This window comes from Bos taurus, chromosome 8, assembly GCF_002263795.3.
Source record: "Bos taurus isolate L1 Dominette 01449 registration number 42190680 breed Hereford chromosome 8, ARS-UCD2.0, whole genome shotgun sequence".
Lineage (NCBI taxonomy): Eukaryota > Metazoa > Chordata > Mammalia > Artiodactyla > Bovidae > Bos > Bos taurus.
In genome coordinates, this window is record NC_037335.1 from 26,827,469 (window position 1) to 26,844,753 (window position 17,285).

Here is a 17,285-nt window from a genome sequence, read left to right on the forward strand (position 1 = left end):
AAGGAGAAAAGGCCAGAACGGCAGAAGCCAAGGTGAGAGACACTGCCAAGGAAGAGTAAGAAACAGCATGGCAGAATAGGAGGACTGAGGATGCCTGGCATCATCTCTTCAACCCCTGCCACCTGGGAGGAACCACAGACCCCGCCCCCACCCTTCCAGCCAGGCCGCTTGGGCACAGGGTGAACAGATGATCCTGTACATCAGCTGATCTACCGATCACAGCCCTTGATAATGTGAATTGAAACTCATAAAGGCAGACTCAAGCAGTTAGTGGCAGGTCACAGACCAACAAGAGCGCATGGACTCCTGATCCCAGGCTGCCAAGTGAAGCGGGCAAAAGGAGCAGATCTCCAAAGTGAAAGTCATTCCTGCTGTTTATGTACCTTTCAGATACAAGGTGGAATTGCATTTTCCAAACCCCTTGTGGTTAAGTGGGGGTGCTGTGACAAGTTTTAACTAGTGGGTTAAGGAGGAAAGTGACTGTCACCTCTTGGTAGAGAATTTAACTGTTGGAACAAGATGCTACAAAGCCCTTTCCCCTCCCTAAGAGTATCTCAGGTGGTTGTGGTCTGTCAATCAGAATCCAGAGTATGGACAAAGCAGGGCAAGGTCTCAAAAGACATTTAGCATGAGTGAGGAATAGACCTGAGTCATTTCGATTCACTGAGTCTAGGGTGGTTACTGTGACAAACCTAGAGAAAAACCCTAGCACAAAAGAGAAAATGTTTTCCCATTTCTCAGAAGAGAAAGGGAGACTTGCTATTTCCTGACATGTGTATTTTAGTTTTTGTCATTAGATGTCCATGAAGTGGCCTGTATGTTCTCACAAAAGCCTCAATGAAGTTTGGGGAGGTGTGTTCTCTTCTTTGTAGCCTCACTGAAGCAGTGAGCAGACTCAACCACAAGGCCTGAGGATCAGAAGGAAGGGTGACTTTAGGTACTGATCCTACCCTGACCTCTTACCCTGTGTTTTCCTTACCAGTTGGAGATAGTTCTCCAGTAGTCATATATGGATGTGAGAGTTGGACTACAAAGAAAGCTGAGCACTGAAGAATTGATGCTTTTAAACTGTGGTGTTGGAGGAGACTCTTGAGAGTCCCTTGGACTGCAAGGAGATCCAGCCAGTCCATCCTAAAGGAGATCAGTCCTGGGTGTTCATTGGAAGGACTGATGTTGAAGCTGAAACTCCAATACTTTGGCCACCTCATGTGAAGAGCTGAGTCATTTGAAAAGACCCTGATGCTGGGAAAGATTGAGGGCAGGAGGAGAAGGGGACGACAGAGGATGAGATGGTTGGATGGCATCACCAACTCAATAGACATGAGTTTGGGTAGACTTGGGGAGTTGGTGATGGATAGAGAGGCCTGATGTGCTGCAGTTCATGGGGTCGCAAAGAGTCAGACACGACTGAGCGACTGAACTGAACTAGAGATAGTTCACAGTTAGCTCTGGGGAGCCATAGGAAATTCTAAAGGAATCTCAGAGCAAGGGACAGTCCATGTTTCACAAGAACATCACACAGGGAAAGATGCAAGTCCTGATGATAGTTAAGTGGGGCTACTGATCCATCAGCACCCAGGACAAACCAGTAACCAGTAATGTGAGGTTAATCAGGTCCCAGCAGTGGTTTGCCTAGGGCACATTTACTCATGTCTGTAAGGCCCACCATGTGATCTCTAGATTCTTTTTTTTTTTTTTTTAATTTAAATGTATTTATTTATATTTTTAATACATTTATTTTTAATTGGAGGATAATTGCTTTACAATATTGTGTTGGTTTCTGCCATACATCAACATGAATCAGCCATAGGTATACATACATCCCCTCTCTCTTGAACCTCCCTCCCACCTCTCACACCATCCCCACCCCTCTAGATCATCACAGAGCACCGGATTTGAGCCCTATGCGCTATACAGCAAATTTCCAGTGGCTATCTAGTTTTACACATGGTAATGTACATGTTTCCATGCTATACTCTTGATTGGTCCCACCCTCTCCTTCCCACCTGCCCCTCCCCCCAACAATAACACAAGTCTGTTATCTATGGCTTGATTCTAGGAAACTCTGAAGAAGTTTGGACTCACTGCAGGACTAGATGGAGCTCTAGACTAGAGAGATAAGAGTATTACAATGGCTGCTTTTGTAACCTAACAGTTGATGAAGCTGGTATATACAAATACACACTCATGAAAAGGCTGCCATAAAATGCTCATTACAGTTGTGCTGCCAGAGCCATTCTCAAACTCTTGAGCATCAGAATCCCCTGAAAGATTTGTTAAAGCACACACTGCTGATCCACCTCCCAATTTCTGATTCACTAGGTCTGGGTGGGGCCTGAGAGTGTGCATTTCTAACTCTGAACAAGTCCCCAGGTGATGCTAACATTCTGGTCTGGGGACCACACTTTGAAAACCCCTGGGCTGGAGCAGAGATGTTAGGAATGAACTTTCTTCTCTATTCTCCCAATTTTTGTAATGTTTTCCCATTACTTGTATAATACATGTATTTTATAGTTGATTTTTCCTTCCTGGTTCCTGATCTGAGCAATGGAACATGTTCAGAAAAGGATAGGACTCGGTGGAAGGTGCTAAGAGAGTGAGAGAGAGCAATTAATCTACAAAGAGGAAGGGCCTAGGGATGTGTGAGTTCTTGCCTCTAAATGTGAACAGTGAGAAGGGGGCCCTGAAAAAGCTCCCCACCCACCGCCCCAGAACTCTGAGTACATGACAGAATCCTAAATGTAGCAAAACCAAGTCTCTCTCTTTCCCTGAGTCTTCATCCACCAACTTAGCATGCTCATCCCGCTGTCCTTCAAAGGAACTACTGTGGGAGAAAGGACTTTAAATCATTCTGAAACCATGGTTAACTCCCCCAGACACCCTCTGGATTTCATGTAAAGCCAGGATTTCTATTGAAGCCACAGCTTATTCCCATAAAGACCTTTAAGATGTTTTCAAAGAGATTTGTTGAGTTCCCTCTAGCAGGCACTGATAGGAGGTACAGGGGTGAATATAGTGTGAACCACCAAGACACAGACTGTACACTGCACCCCAAGGAGTTCCCACACTAGCAGTTTGGAAAACTTACAGACGTTTATTGTGACATGAATGTGGAGGAGAAAATGCACTAGACATTGAAAAAAATTCAAACCTGGGTGCCCTCTTTGGTTGCAAAGAAGCCCTGCTGCTGCTGCTGCTGCTGCGTTGCTTCAGTTGTATCCGACTCTGTGCGACCCCATAGACGGCAGCCCACCAGGCTTCCTGTCCCTGGGATTCTCCAGGCAAGAACACTGGAGTGGGTTGCCATTTCCTTCTCCAATGCATGAAAGTGAAAAGTGAAAGTGAAGTCAGTCGCTCAGTCGTGTCTGACTCTAGTGACCCCATGGACTGCAGCCTACCAGGCTCCTCCGTCCATGGGATTTTCCAGGCAAAAGTACTGGAGTCGGGTGCCATTGCCTTCTCTGCAGAGAAGCCCCACAGAGGCTTTACGGAGAAATGCAGAAACACAGAGCAAGAAAGGGGAATCAAAGGTCAGTGAGGAAGAACTTTGTTTTACAAAAGGTTATTGTAATTCAACATGCTGCCCTCCCTTCTCTTGAGATCAAATCAAAGTAAAATAGTAAATGAACCTAGATCTGCTTTGCGAAATTCCAATTAAAAGAAACCCCACACAAGCTCACCTCACTAATTGGGCAGGAAATTCATGGTCAGCAATAATTCCATCACATCATTCATGCACTATTTCTCCTTGCATTACGCCAAGGCTTCTGGCAAATACCAGATCTCTAGTTTGCACAGAGCTGCTGAACCCTGACCCCTTTCAGAGGGCATCTCATTACAAGCAGGCAGAGGACAAGCAGCGCTTCTCATCCTTTGCCCTTCAGCCCTGACGCCACTCCTCTGGCCCAGGCCAGGATAAACTACTCCCGACTTTACCTTTACGTATAAGCTCATGAAGCACAAGAAACAGAGCAATGCAAAGGCATTAAATTCCAGCTTTTTGTTTAACAGAAGGGCAAACCAAAGCAAGGAAAGAAAGTGACGTAATCATTATTACTTTTTCTACTCCAGCATCTGGCCTCAGTTTCAGCCAGAGACTCCCATCAGTGTTGATAAATATAGATGGGGATGAACGAGTGAAAGACTGAATTGTCGCTGGCGCTGTGTTCTTATCGCATTGCGTCTGATGTCCAACCATACTCACCCAGCAGCCTTGTATTAAAGCCTGCGTTGTGCAGCACGCAGACAGTCGTTCTTGAGCAGGTGGCACTTAACCTAAGAATCTGTGCCTTTGGCTGCTGCCAGTAGCATTGGGCCCCCACCCAGTATCAGCAGGGCTCTTGAGCCTTTCCCAGAGGCGGGAAATCAGAAAAAGGCCACATTCATCTCCATGCTTTCAGCCCACCACCCACACCCCATCAGATACACATTTCTGTCTCTTGGAGGTGGAAGGTGTGGGTCTCTCTCTCTCCCCTCCAACCTTTGCTTCTCTCCCACACAGCCCTCCTCCCTTCAAAGCACAGGGACCTCTCCCTGCAGAACTTTTCTCTTCATTTAGTAAACCCTATAAACTCAATCATGAGAGAAGGAGGAGGGGACTTCACCAAGTATGTGATTCATGTTAGGCTCTTACATCTGGGTCTCTATTTATTACTTGCAACCCATTTTGAAATGCTTCCAATTTCCCTAGGAAAATCCTGCCATCTGCAATGCCATTTCCAGAGCCTTTCTTTTGAGGTCTTTCCCCATCCTTCTAACCCTATATCTTCTCTTCATTTGTCACACCTCAAAGCCCTAATTGGGCATCTCTGCCGTGAACTGGGTATAACATGTTTTACATATTGATATGTAGTGCTGGATTCTTAACTCTTTGAGTGCAGGGTCTTATCTTTACTTTCACAACTCTATGCAGAAAATATAAACATTAGATATGGTCTGATGGCAATTTGAAAATCCAAATGAAATTTTTAAAGCTAAATCCAGCAGAGGTCCAGAAAGACTGGAACTAGCTTGCTTCTCTCCAACTGAGCATGCTGAAGGCCTTAGCTGCTTCTCCCTTGCTGTTCCTAAGCCTGAATCTCCAGGTTATGGTAATTTTGAGAGTTCTCAATGACCTTCCCATGGTTGTTCTTGTTGCTCAGTCAGTAAGTCATGTCCAGCTCTTTGTGACCCTATGGACTGTAGCTTTCTAGGTTTCTGTGTCTTTCACCATCTCCCAGAGTTTGCTCAAACTCATGTCCATTGAATTGGTGATGCCATCTAACCATCTCATCCTCTGCCATCCCCTTCTCCTTTTGCCTTTAATCTTTCCCAGCATCAGGGTCTATTCCAATGAGTCTGCTCTTCACATCAGGTGGCCAGAGTATTACAGCTTCAGCTTCAGCATCAGTCCTTCCAATGAATATTCAGGGTTGATTTCCTTTAGGATTGACTGGTTTGATATCCTTGCAGTCCAAGGGACTCTCAAGAGTCTTCTCCAGCATCACAGTTCAAAAGCATTGATTCTTTGGCACTTAGCCTTCTTTATGGTCCAACTCTTACATCTGTACATGACTACTGAAAAAACCCTAGCTTTGACTATATGGACCTTTGTCAGCAAAGTAATGTCTCTGATTTTTAATATGCCGCCTAGGCTTGTCATAGCTTTCCTTCCAAGGAGCAAGTGTCTTTCAGTTTCATGGCTGCAGTCACCATCTGCAGTGATTTTGAAGCCCAAGAAAAGGAAATCTGTCACTGCTTCCACTTTTATCCCCTTTTATTTGCCACGAAGTGATGGGATCAGATGCCATGATCTTAGTTTTTTGAATGTTGAGTTTCACACCAGCTTATTCACTCTCCTCTTTCATTCTCATCAAGAGGCTCTTTATTTCCTCTTCACTTTCTGCCATTAAAGTGGTATCATCTGCATATTTGAGGTCATTGATATTTCCCCCAGCCATTTTGTTCCAACTTGGGATTCATCCAGCCTGGCATTTCACATGATGTATTTTCCATGTAAGATAAGTAAGCAGGGCAACAATATACAGCCTTGTCGTACTCCTTTCCCAATTTGGAACCAATCAGTTGTTCCATCTGTTCTGACTGTTGCTTCTTGACCTGCACAGAGGTTTCTCAGAGACAGGTAAGGTGGTCTGGTATTCCCATCTCTTTAAGCATTTTCCACAGTTTGTGTTGATTCACACAGTTAAAACATTTAGCATAGTCAATGAAACAAGTAGATGTTTTTCTGGAATTCCTTTGCTTTCTGCATGATACAAAGCTTGTTGGCAATTTGATCTCTGGTTCCTCTGCCTTTTCTAAACCCAGCTTGTACATCTGGATACATAAATAATAGATTGCTCTTGACATAGTCAACCAATATTGCTTTCTGTTATTTGCAATCAACAAACTCCAAGTGATATACATCCCCTCTCCCCTCCAACCCTTGCAATAATGTTCTAATCTCTGTTCTTGTTCAGCTCTAGCAACACAAACACAGCAATTTAGACAACTATAGTGACTGCTTAGCACTGCATTAGCTTCCTTCTCAGACAAGGGTGGACAGATTGAGTGACAAGGAATATAGTCCTTCAGCAAGTGGCAAGCCTCCCTCTAAGACACTGACCTTCTGATTTTCAAATCAAATCTTCTGTTTATTTGATTAGTATGTGTCAGGCCGCCCAGGGTCTGAACCTCTCAAGCCCCTGGGAACTGGCAGCTGAATGCTGGTAAATAAATGCCAAGCAGCTGTACTCAGAGACAGCAGTGCCCACTCCTGGAGTAAGAACAACCTTAATTAAGTGCAAACTGTTAGGGCATCAGTACCATTGGCTTATTTATTCTATTCCTGGATGGGCATTATCATTAGAGATTCTGAAGGCATGTTGTTAACCCTGAATGTAAGCTCTGGCTAGTCAGCCTGTTAAAACATGGCATTAAAGAGGCCAAGTTCTGTTGCTATTTCAGTAGCCAGTTAGCCATGCAGAGAAAAGCTATTCCTTAGTATAGTATGCATCCCACCCTATCATCTCAAGGCTGCATTCTCTTGATTACAGAAAAGCCAAGGTGAGAGAAAAAACATAACTTTAGTTCAGCAAAAACTTGTCAACAAAACTAAGAACTTGGAGTACAATCTACTAATATTCTATCAGCTGTATATACTTTAAAAATGCCATATTCTACTTTATATTTTTAATAAACAGTTTATACATAGGTCATTTATCTTTGATTTGGGGTGACTTATTTTTCCCCTTTAAAAATTATTGATGATTTTATTTAATTTTACAGCTTGTATTTTCTCTGGCCCACACATATAAGGCTTTCTTCAGTGACAAAGAATCAAATATAAAGCACTATTTCAAAAAAGCCTTTCAAACATTTAAGTTAACATGAATACATCACCCTGTCACGAATACCAGTTTTCTCTCAAGGTCCAGTCACAGGAAATTTGTCAAGTAGGGAACTCCTTAGAACAAAGATCGTGGAAAGTTTCCTGTGAATAGAACTGAATAGAGTAGGGAGAACTTTTGACAGCAATTATTAAGATGTCTTTAATTTGAGGGACTTCTCTGGTGGCCTGATGGTTGAGAATTCACCTTCCAACACAGGAGATGTGCTTTATAACTGGTGGGTTTGACCCCTGGTCAGGGAACTAAGATCCCACAGGCCATGGGGCAACTAAGATCATGAGCTCCAACTGGAGAGTCCACAGATTGCAAGGAAGACCTGGAGCAGCCAAAAAAAGAAAGATGTCCTTAATATTGAAGGGGCAGTACAGGAAGAAGGAAAGCCCATTCCAGCCTGCAAGCATAGGGCCAATGAACACATACAACAGAGAGGAAATGGCAGTTGAGAGTCACAGTGGAGACAAAAAGACTCCTTGAGCCCAGTTACTAGAGGATGCAGCAGGGAGGGGAAGAAAGCCCAAACAGAAAGATGAGGAATACTTCTTCCCCAAGACAGAATAGTGGTAAGAGGTGTGGAGGGATGAAGCCAGGAACAGTGAGGCAGGAGAGCAATCGATGGCATCAAGAAGCCTAACTGTGAACAGACCACACTGGGGGCCTTACAACACCTGGCCCCTCCCCCAGGCCTCCAGCCTCAGGTGCCCAGCGGGGCTCCTGTTCCCTAAAGCGCTTAATCCCCATGTTCAAACATCCCTCGCTGTGCACTCCTGGCTCTAACTGGGTCTTTGCAGGCACCCCTCTCTCTGCCTGGAATAGTTGTTTTCTACTATACTTCTTTCTATAGAAGACTATAAATTCAGAACTACTCTGTAACTTTGGATAGCCCTTTGGGCTCACAGATCTTCCTAAAGAAAACCTGGAGATGTTTGTAAACCACTTATCTTATGAGCACTTCTGACCTTTAAGCATTAAACCATTGGGGGAGAGATGGAAGTGGTGATTCAGTGTTCACCAGCTCACCCCTCAGCCTTCTGGAAGGACTGTTAGCCTGTGGGTGTACCTTACACTTCAGCAACTTCTGCTTAAGAATTCTACTAGTCAGAAAATGATAGAGCACTCAAACCTACACTGTATTATGTAATTCTTTTAGACACAAGTACACACTGAGAGATATATATATATTTTAAGTTTCAACTATTTCCATGAATGCAATTAGCCTGAGATATGCAGATGAGACCACTCTAATGGCAGAAAGTGAACAGGAACTAAAGAGCCTCTTGATGAGGATGAAAGAGGAGTGAGAAAAAGCTGGCTTGAAACTCAGCATTCAAAAACAGTGTTAATATTATTTGGCATTAAAGAGACGAAGTGCTGATACATGCCATGATATGGATAAGCCTTGGAAATATTATGCTCAATGAAATATACCAGTCACAAAGGACTACCTATGGTACAACTCCACTTACATGAAATATCAAAAATAGGCAAAACTATAAAGACAGAAAGTAGATTAGTGGTTACCTTGGGCTGGGAAGGATAGGGAGTTTGGGGCTGATGGCTAGAAAGAGGGGTTTTATTTGGGGATAATGAAAAGTTCTAAAATAGATGGTGGTGACGGATGCACAGCTGGCTCCAGGTCTGGATTTGCCATATGTGATGATCTGATTACCTCTACCACTACAATGTTCTCTGAAAACACCATCAGCTGCTTCCCCAAATTCCTTTCTTTGTCCAGTTCTCAACTCCAAATAACACTTTCCTCAACTCCCAGCCTTTTCTTTCCTTTCACTGCCCCTATTCTTCTGTCTTTCCCAGAATCCGGCTCGTGTTTCTGTGCACATTCTCTGATTCTACAAATACAGACATCTAGGAACTAGCTGGCACAGACAGAAGTCCTTTTAAAGAGGACAGGAAACAAGCGAGCAAGGAAAATCCCCTCCGGCTAGCAAAGCACAGGAAGCTTATGATGGCAGTGATTTCTGTTTGTGCCATCACAGTCCAGCTTTCAAATGAGAATCCCAAGGCTCATCTCATTCTTTTTGCCTCTTTCCTCCCCTCCCACTCCAGCTGCTGTCCATGGGAATCAGCATGCCTTTTGATGACACAAAAATTCCTTCCCTGATCAGCTCAGCTGGGGATAAGCCCATCTTCTCTGGTCCAGTAGGGCTTGATTTGAATAACTTAACTCATTCTTGGGGTACTTAATGTAGCTGGTGGGGAGGGAGGACAAGGTCTGAGTCAAGGTCAAACCACCTATTTTCAAATGAATGCTAGTAGGACTCCATTAACAGAAAATAGTAATAGATACTATTTGAGCATCTTTCTGTGTGTGACATTTTTAAGACATTACCTCATTAATTCTCATATAACTATGTGTTGAATGGATTCTTTCCCCCATTCTATGAATGAGGACACTGCAGTTGGGACAGATGGAGTAATTTTGTGGAGATGCTTGGATTCAATGGACATGAATTTGGGCAAACTCCGGGAGATGGTGAGGGACAGGGAAGCCTGGTGTGCTGCAGTTCATGGGGTCACAAAGAGTGGGACACGACTTGGTGACTGAACAACAACAATAAAAATTCAGTCAGAGGTGGAGCAGAGATTCTTACTAGCTCTGTGTGTCTCTCAGGACTCTTCTCCCACCGGCTGTGCTTCTTCTGCCACAGACGATGTCTGCTTCTCCTGTGTCTAGGTTATGGGCTTCTCTTCCTGCAGAGAGAAGAGGACTAAGTACAATCTGGAAAATTCTTTCAGGAGCTAAGCTGACTGCGTAAAAGAATGAAACTTTCTAATGGCCCTGTATAATGAAGACTAGAATTTGAGGAAGGTCAAGTGGAGAGGAGCACATGATCTCTAGGGAATTTTTCACTAGATGATGCTGTTGTTTAGTCACTAAGTCGTGTCCGCCTCTTTGTGATCCCATTGACTGTAGCCCACCAGACTCCTCTGTCCATGGGATTTCCCAGGCAAGCATACTGGATTGGGTTGCCATTTCCTTCTCCAGGGGGTCTTCCCGATCCAGGGATCAAACCTGTGTCCCCTGCATTGGCAAGCTGATTCTTTACCACTGAGCCCTTTTACTAAATGGTGCTTCTTAAAGATAAGCTTTCACGTGGTGCAGATAGTGCTGATGTAGATTCATCTATCCTTTCCATATTCCTGCAGTTTTCCCCCACCCCAACCTGTCTACACCAGAGGAAAGAGCACTTTCAGACTCGTCCTTTTGCCAGCCCAAGCTCCTTGGCCCCTGTTATAGAGGAATCTCCTGCAGGAATTAATTTCTCCTTTCTCTTATTGAACATTTGAGCTGCTTTCAGTTTTGGACTATCAAGAACAATGCTGCTGAGAACATTCTTGTATATGGTACTCTTGCCACACATATGCAAGCATATTTGTTGGGGATTTATCCAGGAATAGAATTGCTCGGTCACAGGATAGCGTATGTTCAATTTTATTATAGAATGCCAAATGAAAAAATTATTGCACAAATGTACCCTTTCCCTAGCAGTGTTTGACAGCTTCCTTTGTTCCACATTCTCACTGCAACTTGGGAATGTTAGTCTTTTTGGCTAGCTTTTCTAGTAAATATGCAGTTGTATCTCAAAAGTTTTAATTTACATTTCTCTTATTACTAATGAAGTGAGCATCTTTTCATATTCTTATTGATTATTTGAATATTTTCTTTTGTGAAATAAATACCCATTTAAATCTACTGACCATAATGGATTGTCTTTTCCTTATTGATTTGCAAACAATCTTGATATATTTTAGAATCAATGCCTGTATCAGTGATGTATGTCACAAATAATGTTTCTATATTCCATTAGTCCATCTGTCTTTGTTCAAGAAGGAGACTGGCCTATAATTTTCCTTTTCCAAAGTGTCCTTGTCAGGTTTGGATATCAAGGTTATGTTGGTCTCATAAATTATGTTAGGTGTATTCACTTTTGTCTTATTCTCTAAAAAAGTGTATGTGGTATTGAAAATATTCCTTCTTAAATGATTGGTAATATTCACCACTAAGGCCATTAAGGTCCAAAGTTTTCCTTATGGGAGATTTTAAATTATAAATTTAACATTTTTGATATCTGCAAAACTATTTTATTTTCTATATCAAATTTATTTACTTTTTCCATGGAATTTGTAAGTTTTTTCTAAATTTTTTAATATATTTACATAAAGTTGTTTATTATATTCTCCTATATTTGATGTCTGTAAGTTATAATTAAAAAGATGTTTCCTGTTGCACTCCAGAAATTGGTTATTTTTTACTTCACTTTCTTAATCTGTCTCAGCAGGAATTTATTAATTTTATTAGTTTCTCCAAAGAAGCAATTTTTGGTTTATTGATTTTCTATATTTTATATTTACCATTTCATTAATTTATGTTATCTTTACTCTTTCCTTTCTTTTACTTTAATTTGATATTCTTTTCTAGCTTCTTATGAAAAATGATCAGCTCATTGATTTTTCAGATATCCCCACTTCATTTAAAGCTAGAAATTTCCCACTAAGCACAGTTTTAGCTGTATACCACAGATTTTAGTATGTAATAATGTATTCTGTTCAAGATATTTTCTAAGTTCTATTATTATTTTTTCCTTGACCCATAAGTTATTTAGAAGTATATTGCTTAATTTCCAAATACATGGCAATTTTATAAAAAATCTCTTTATAATTGATTTCTAACTTAATTCCATGGTGAACTTAGAACATACAGCGTGTAATGTGAAACTTTTGAATTTGTTGAGATTTACTTCGGATCCCAGCATACAGTCAAATTTTGTAAACATGCTGTGCATTTTTTGAAATACTGTACATTTCTGCCCTTGCTGAGTACAGTTCCCAATGTCTATGGGTGGTTTGATAATTATGTTTTTAAATCCCTATGTCTTCATTGATTTTTGTCTCTATGTTTATCAATAACTAAAATTGTTGTGTGAAAACTTCCCACTATGAATGGGAATGCACCTCTTTCTTCTTGCATTCTGTCAAATTTTGCCTTATTTACTTTCTTAGCCTCATACAATTTAGCTTTATTATATATTTCTGGTGAGTAAAACCATCTATTAATCATGTCCTTTATTTCAAAAGCTTTTTGATTAAAAATATTTTATCTGCTATTAATATAGATGAAAGATAGATATTATACACTAATTTTCTTTTGGTTAGTCATTATGTTTCAACCTTTCTGCATCCTCATGATTTAGGTGTATCTTTTATGAACCTTACATATATTTCTAACCTAGTCATATAAAACTTTATTAATTTCTTTTAATTTGATCTGTCTACTTACATTTAGTATAATGTCTGATGTATTTGGTTTAAAACTGTCATTTTACTGTGAAATCTTATTTGTTGCACCTGCTTTATCTTCCTCATTCTTGATTTTCTTGTTTGGATTGACCCGGTGTATATTATTCCATTTTTGCCTACTCTTACCCTCAGAATGATAACCCTTTTTGCTATACTTTTTAATGACTACCAGCGAGATTGCAACATGCAATCCTGACTTACTAGAATGTAATGTTTATCAGCGCTCTTCCCACACTCGTGGACAGGGCAAGAACTCCAAAATACTTTAACTCCATTTACCTGCCTCCTGACATAGGTTTATAAGATATTTTTATTATTGTTTTACACAGCCAATTGCATTCAGATTTATTCATAAACATCCCTTTCTGTTGCTCTTCCTTTCTTCCTGCTTCTCCCACCTCCCATCTGGGAACATTTTCATTCTGCCTAAAAAATATCCCTTGGTATTTTCTTAAGAAAAGGTATGCTGGTGATGAATCCTCTAAGTCTTTGTTCATCTGAAAATGTCTTCATTTCACTTGCATTCTTAAGGATGAAAATAGCATTTTAGGCTGGCAGCTTTTTTCTTTCAGTACTTCATATATATACTCCATTATTTCTCATACAAAGTCAGTCTGCCATCAAATTGTAATTTGGGGGTAATATGTATTCACTCCTCCCCAGCCCTGGCTGCTGTTAAGATTTTTCTACTTGTCATTTGTTTCCAGCAGTTCAACTGTGATGTGCATAGCTGTGGATTTCTTTTATTTAACCTGTTGGTAATTTGTAGGACTTCTTGATCTGTGCCTTAATGTTTTTCATCAGTGTGGTAAATTTCTTGGTCATTGTGCCTCTGAGGATGAATTCCACTACATCCTTTCTAGGACTACAGCCTCTCATATTCTAGGCCTTTTCACTATATCCTTCATATATTTTATCTTCTCCTTTGACCTTTTCCCCCTTGTATCTCTCTATGCTTCAATCTTGCTCATTTTTTTGTCAATTATATTCCTAAGTATGTTCTAATTCCCATTATTTAGATTTTTGAGATAGTATATAAAAATACAATGTATTTTTTGTATACTAAGCATTTAATTCAATGACCTTAGTAAACTCATTTATTAATTGTAATAGTTTGTCTAAAGATTCTCTGGGATTTTTCTGTGAATATAAACATGTGTTCTGGGAATGGTCATTGTTTCTCCCTTCCTAATTTAGTCTTATTTCTTTTTCATGACTAGGACTGACCTTAGTAAAATGTTGACTAGCAATGGTAATAGCAAGCGTCATTTTTATTTTTCCTGATCTCAGGGGAGAATTTTCAACATTACTCACTAAGTACTACATATGCTTTTAGTTTTTGTAGGTAGCTTTTAGTCTACTTTAAGAGATTCCGATTTATTACTACTTTGGAACACAGTTGAATTCCATCATATATTTTGGCTGTATCTACTGAAGTAAAAAGACATTTCCCCCTGTATTCTGTAGTGAACTACACTGGTTTTCAAATATCTAAATAAACTCAATTTCCTGGGAAATATACAACTTGGTCATACACAAGCACAGTATACTTTTTGTGTATTGATGGGTTCAATTTGATAATATTTTACTTAAGATTTTCACAATTATATTCATAAGAGAAGTTGGCCTGTTATTCTCCTTTCTTGTAATGATCCTTTTCAAGATTTTGGTTTGATTCTTTCAGACATCTGAAGGCACATGCATTCTAGAATCACCTTAATACCATTTATACTAAAGATAATCCCCAAATGGCTGCATTTCCTGAGGTTACCAAGCTACATACTTCCTATCAGGCCTTACAGCCCTCTGAATGTCAACCCAAAACATGGATTTACCTGCCACGGTGACTTTGGCAGGCCTTAGACTTCAACTTTGGTTTGCCTCAACCCTGGAAGTTTTTAAAAGTATTGCTTAGCTCTCAGGCTTCTAGTGGGCTTCCCTAGTGGATAAGGAATCCACCTGCAATGCGGGAGACTTGGGTTCAATCCCTGGGTTGGGAAGATTCCCTGGAGAAGGGAAAGGCTACCCTCTCCAGTATTCCAGCCTGGAGAATTCCACGGACTGTATAGTCCATGGGGTTACAAAGAGTCAGATACAACTAGCGACTTTCACTTTTGAGCCTTCTAGCTGTCTTTTCCAGAATTTGCAAAGCTCCTCAAGACAAAGCAGCTCCAAAAACCATTTACTACCATAGATTTCCCTCTTTTTGTGGGATTATGGCTTGGTGATTTTTCATTGCCTTAAGTCTCCAATGCCTTAAAGATGATTTATAAAAAATATTTTGTTCAGCATTCCTAGTTGACCTTAGCAAAAGGTTGACCCAGTTTCTTTGTAAGCCGTCACTGGAATCAGATGTTCCTGGCTGCCTTTAAGTAATGCAGTGATTGTATAAAATAAGGCCTGAAATTCACAGGTGGCTACCTAAACACTCACTTACAAAGAAAGTGATGCTTTGGTCTCCTGCATAATGCAAGGGATAATAGATTAAAAGCAAAGTTCAAAAAAAAAAAAAAATACAATATGCCATCGATGATATGGCTGAATAAGACTTTATCTGTTGAATAATTTTATTCAGGATAAAACAATTCTCTTAACAGAGAAACCAGGTTTTTTAAATCTCTGGAGAGGAATCAGGAAGTGTGTTTATAGTGCTTAGCAACAGTATTGAAAATTTTAGTATTTTTTTAAAATAGAAAAAAACTTAGATTGACACTTAGGTAAAATACAACTAAGACATGGAACCACTGAATAATTAACTTAGTGACATTAATATCATTAAAATAATCAACCACTTAGCTAATTCCACAGTCATGACTGAAATGTCCACCTAGTGGACACAGGCTCTCAACCCTTTATTTTGTAGAAAAAATAGTTAATGGCTCAGGCTCAGAGTGATAAGTCCCATCCCCTACCTCACCTTCAGACTGGAAAGAAGAGAAAATAAATATGGCAAATGCCCACATTCAACAACATGCCCTTTTGTTTGTATTTAGTCTTATTTTCACATCTTCAAACAGGTGTTTCCTTTTCCTAAGATATTATCTAAACAGAGGAGCCGAATAAGAGACTGTGCAAATGAAAAGTGCTAAAATCAGCTTCAAATAAATGGCTAGGGAAGACTTACTTCCCAATGATCTGTAATACATGTTACTTCTCATCCATTCCTGCAGAGGAGCAGAGGCAGGCTCTTGCTGAGTGATAAATATATTCACAGATAGCATCACCAAATCCTGAACAATCTTGAGACTGAAAAATGGGGCTTTAAAACATTATGAACAACAGAAGAAATACTAAAGTAAAGCAAATAATATCTTGGAAGGGGGACGTGCAATGAATGAATTCCCAATGTTACAGTGTGTTGTTGCAACAAAAATATTTGAATTTCCATACTGTTTAATGTAGTGGGATGAAAGAATCTGCTCCAAGCAGTGACCAAGATAGAAAAGTCACATCTTAGATGGTAACTGGAGAACAGAGGCCTTGCTCTAATCTGTACATGTTTTATCATCAATGTCAATGAATATTTATTGAGATCTCAGAAAGCATTTAGCCATGTCTGCTAACATGTACAGTAAGAATTAGAGAGAAGTTGTAGTCCTTTCCCCCCAGGACATTCTATTAAAAATACGCCTTTCCATAGGCAGATAACACTTTTATTTTTCCTTTCCCAACAGGGGGATCCTTAGCATCCACATCCCAAATGAGGATTGATGAACTTGAAATGTGTCTTTGTGGAAATGGAGAAGGAAGCAAGCACGACAACTGTATATAAGAGTGCTCCCGCTATAAGGAATCTAAGGAATCGTGAATTGTAGAAGTAGATGCAGCCAGGAATCATGGAATCAAACGCCAGGGATGCAGGCCAGATTATCTCCAGGTAAAGACAGGTTCTCTGCTTTCTGCCGAAGTATGAGGCCTTCACCATTTCTCTTTGTTTTTATAGGCCCAGAAATTCAGAAAAATACTTCTCTTCTTCAAGAAAATCCACTGGCAAGTCTGATGATAAACACTAACCAGTCTTCAGTAGCAGGGGAGTACAGAGAACAGAATGGCAGGGGTGGATCCAAGTTTCAGGAAATCTAAAACTTACACAATTGTGAAGGCCTCTTTACAAAAAAAAAAAAAAAAACAAACTACAGAACGCAATGGTCAAAGGCCTTGGAGCAGCAGGGCTCGGGGGCTTGCATTTCCTTATCTTTGCCTTATCTGTGGGCCTCTTTTCTGTGTTGGTGAAGAGCCAACTCATTAGAAAAGACCTTGATGCTGGGAAAGATTGAGGGCAGGAGGAGAAAGGGGCAACAGAGGGTGAGATGGCTGGATGGCATCACCCAATTCAATGGACATGAACTTGGGCAAACTCTGGGACACAGTGAAGGACAGAGAAGCCTAGCATGCTACAATCCATGGGGTCACAAAGAATTGACATGACTGAGCAAATGAACAACAAATCTGTGTCTCAAGGACCTCTCCACAACCCCAGCTGACTCTTATGCTTAGGAAAACTGTTCAGAGTGGCGAGATCTTCTGGTATTGGAGGCGTATGGGAAATTTCCCCCATTTGAAAATATTAACAAAAAATTA

At 40.5% G+C, this 17,285-nt stretch overlaps 1 long non-coding RNA gene across 1 annotated transcript; it reads left to right on the forward strand.

Moving 5' to 3' along the window:
- Positions 1-8,789: 8,789 nt before the first annotated feature.
- On the forward strand, positions 8,790-16,837 carry LOC132345937 (uncharacterized). The gene is made up of 2 exons (XR_009495529.1): positions 8,790-9,545; positions 16,379-16,837. It is a non-coding gene; the product is annotated as an uncharacterized lncRNA (long non-coding RNA).
- The last annotated feature ends 448 nt before the right edge of the window (positions 16,838-17,285 follow it).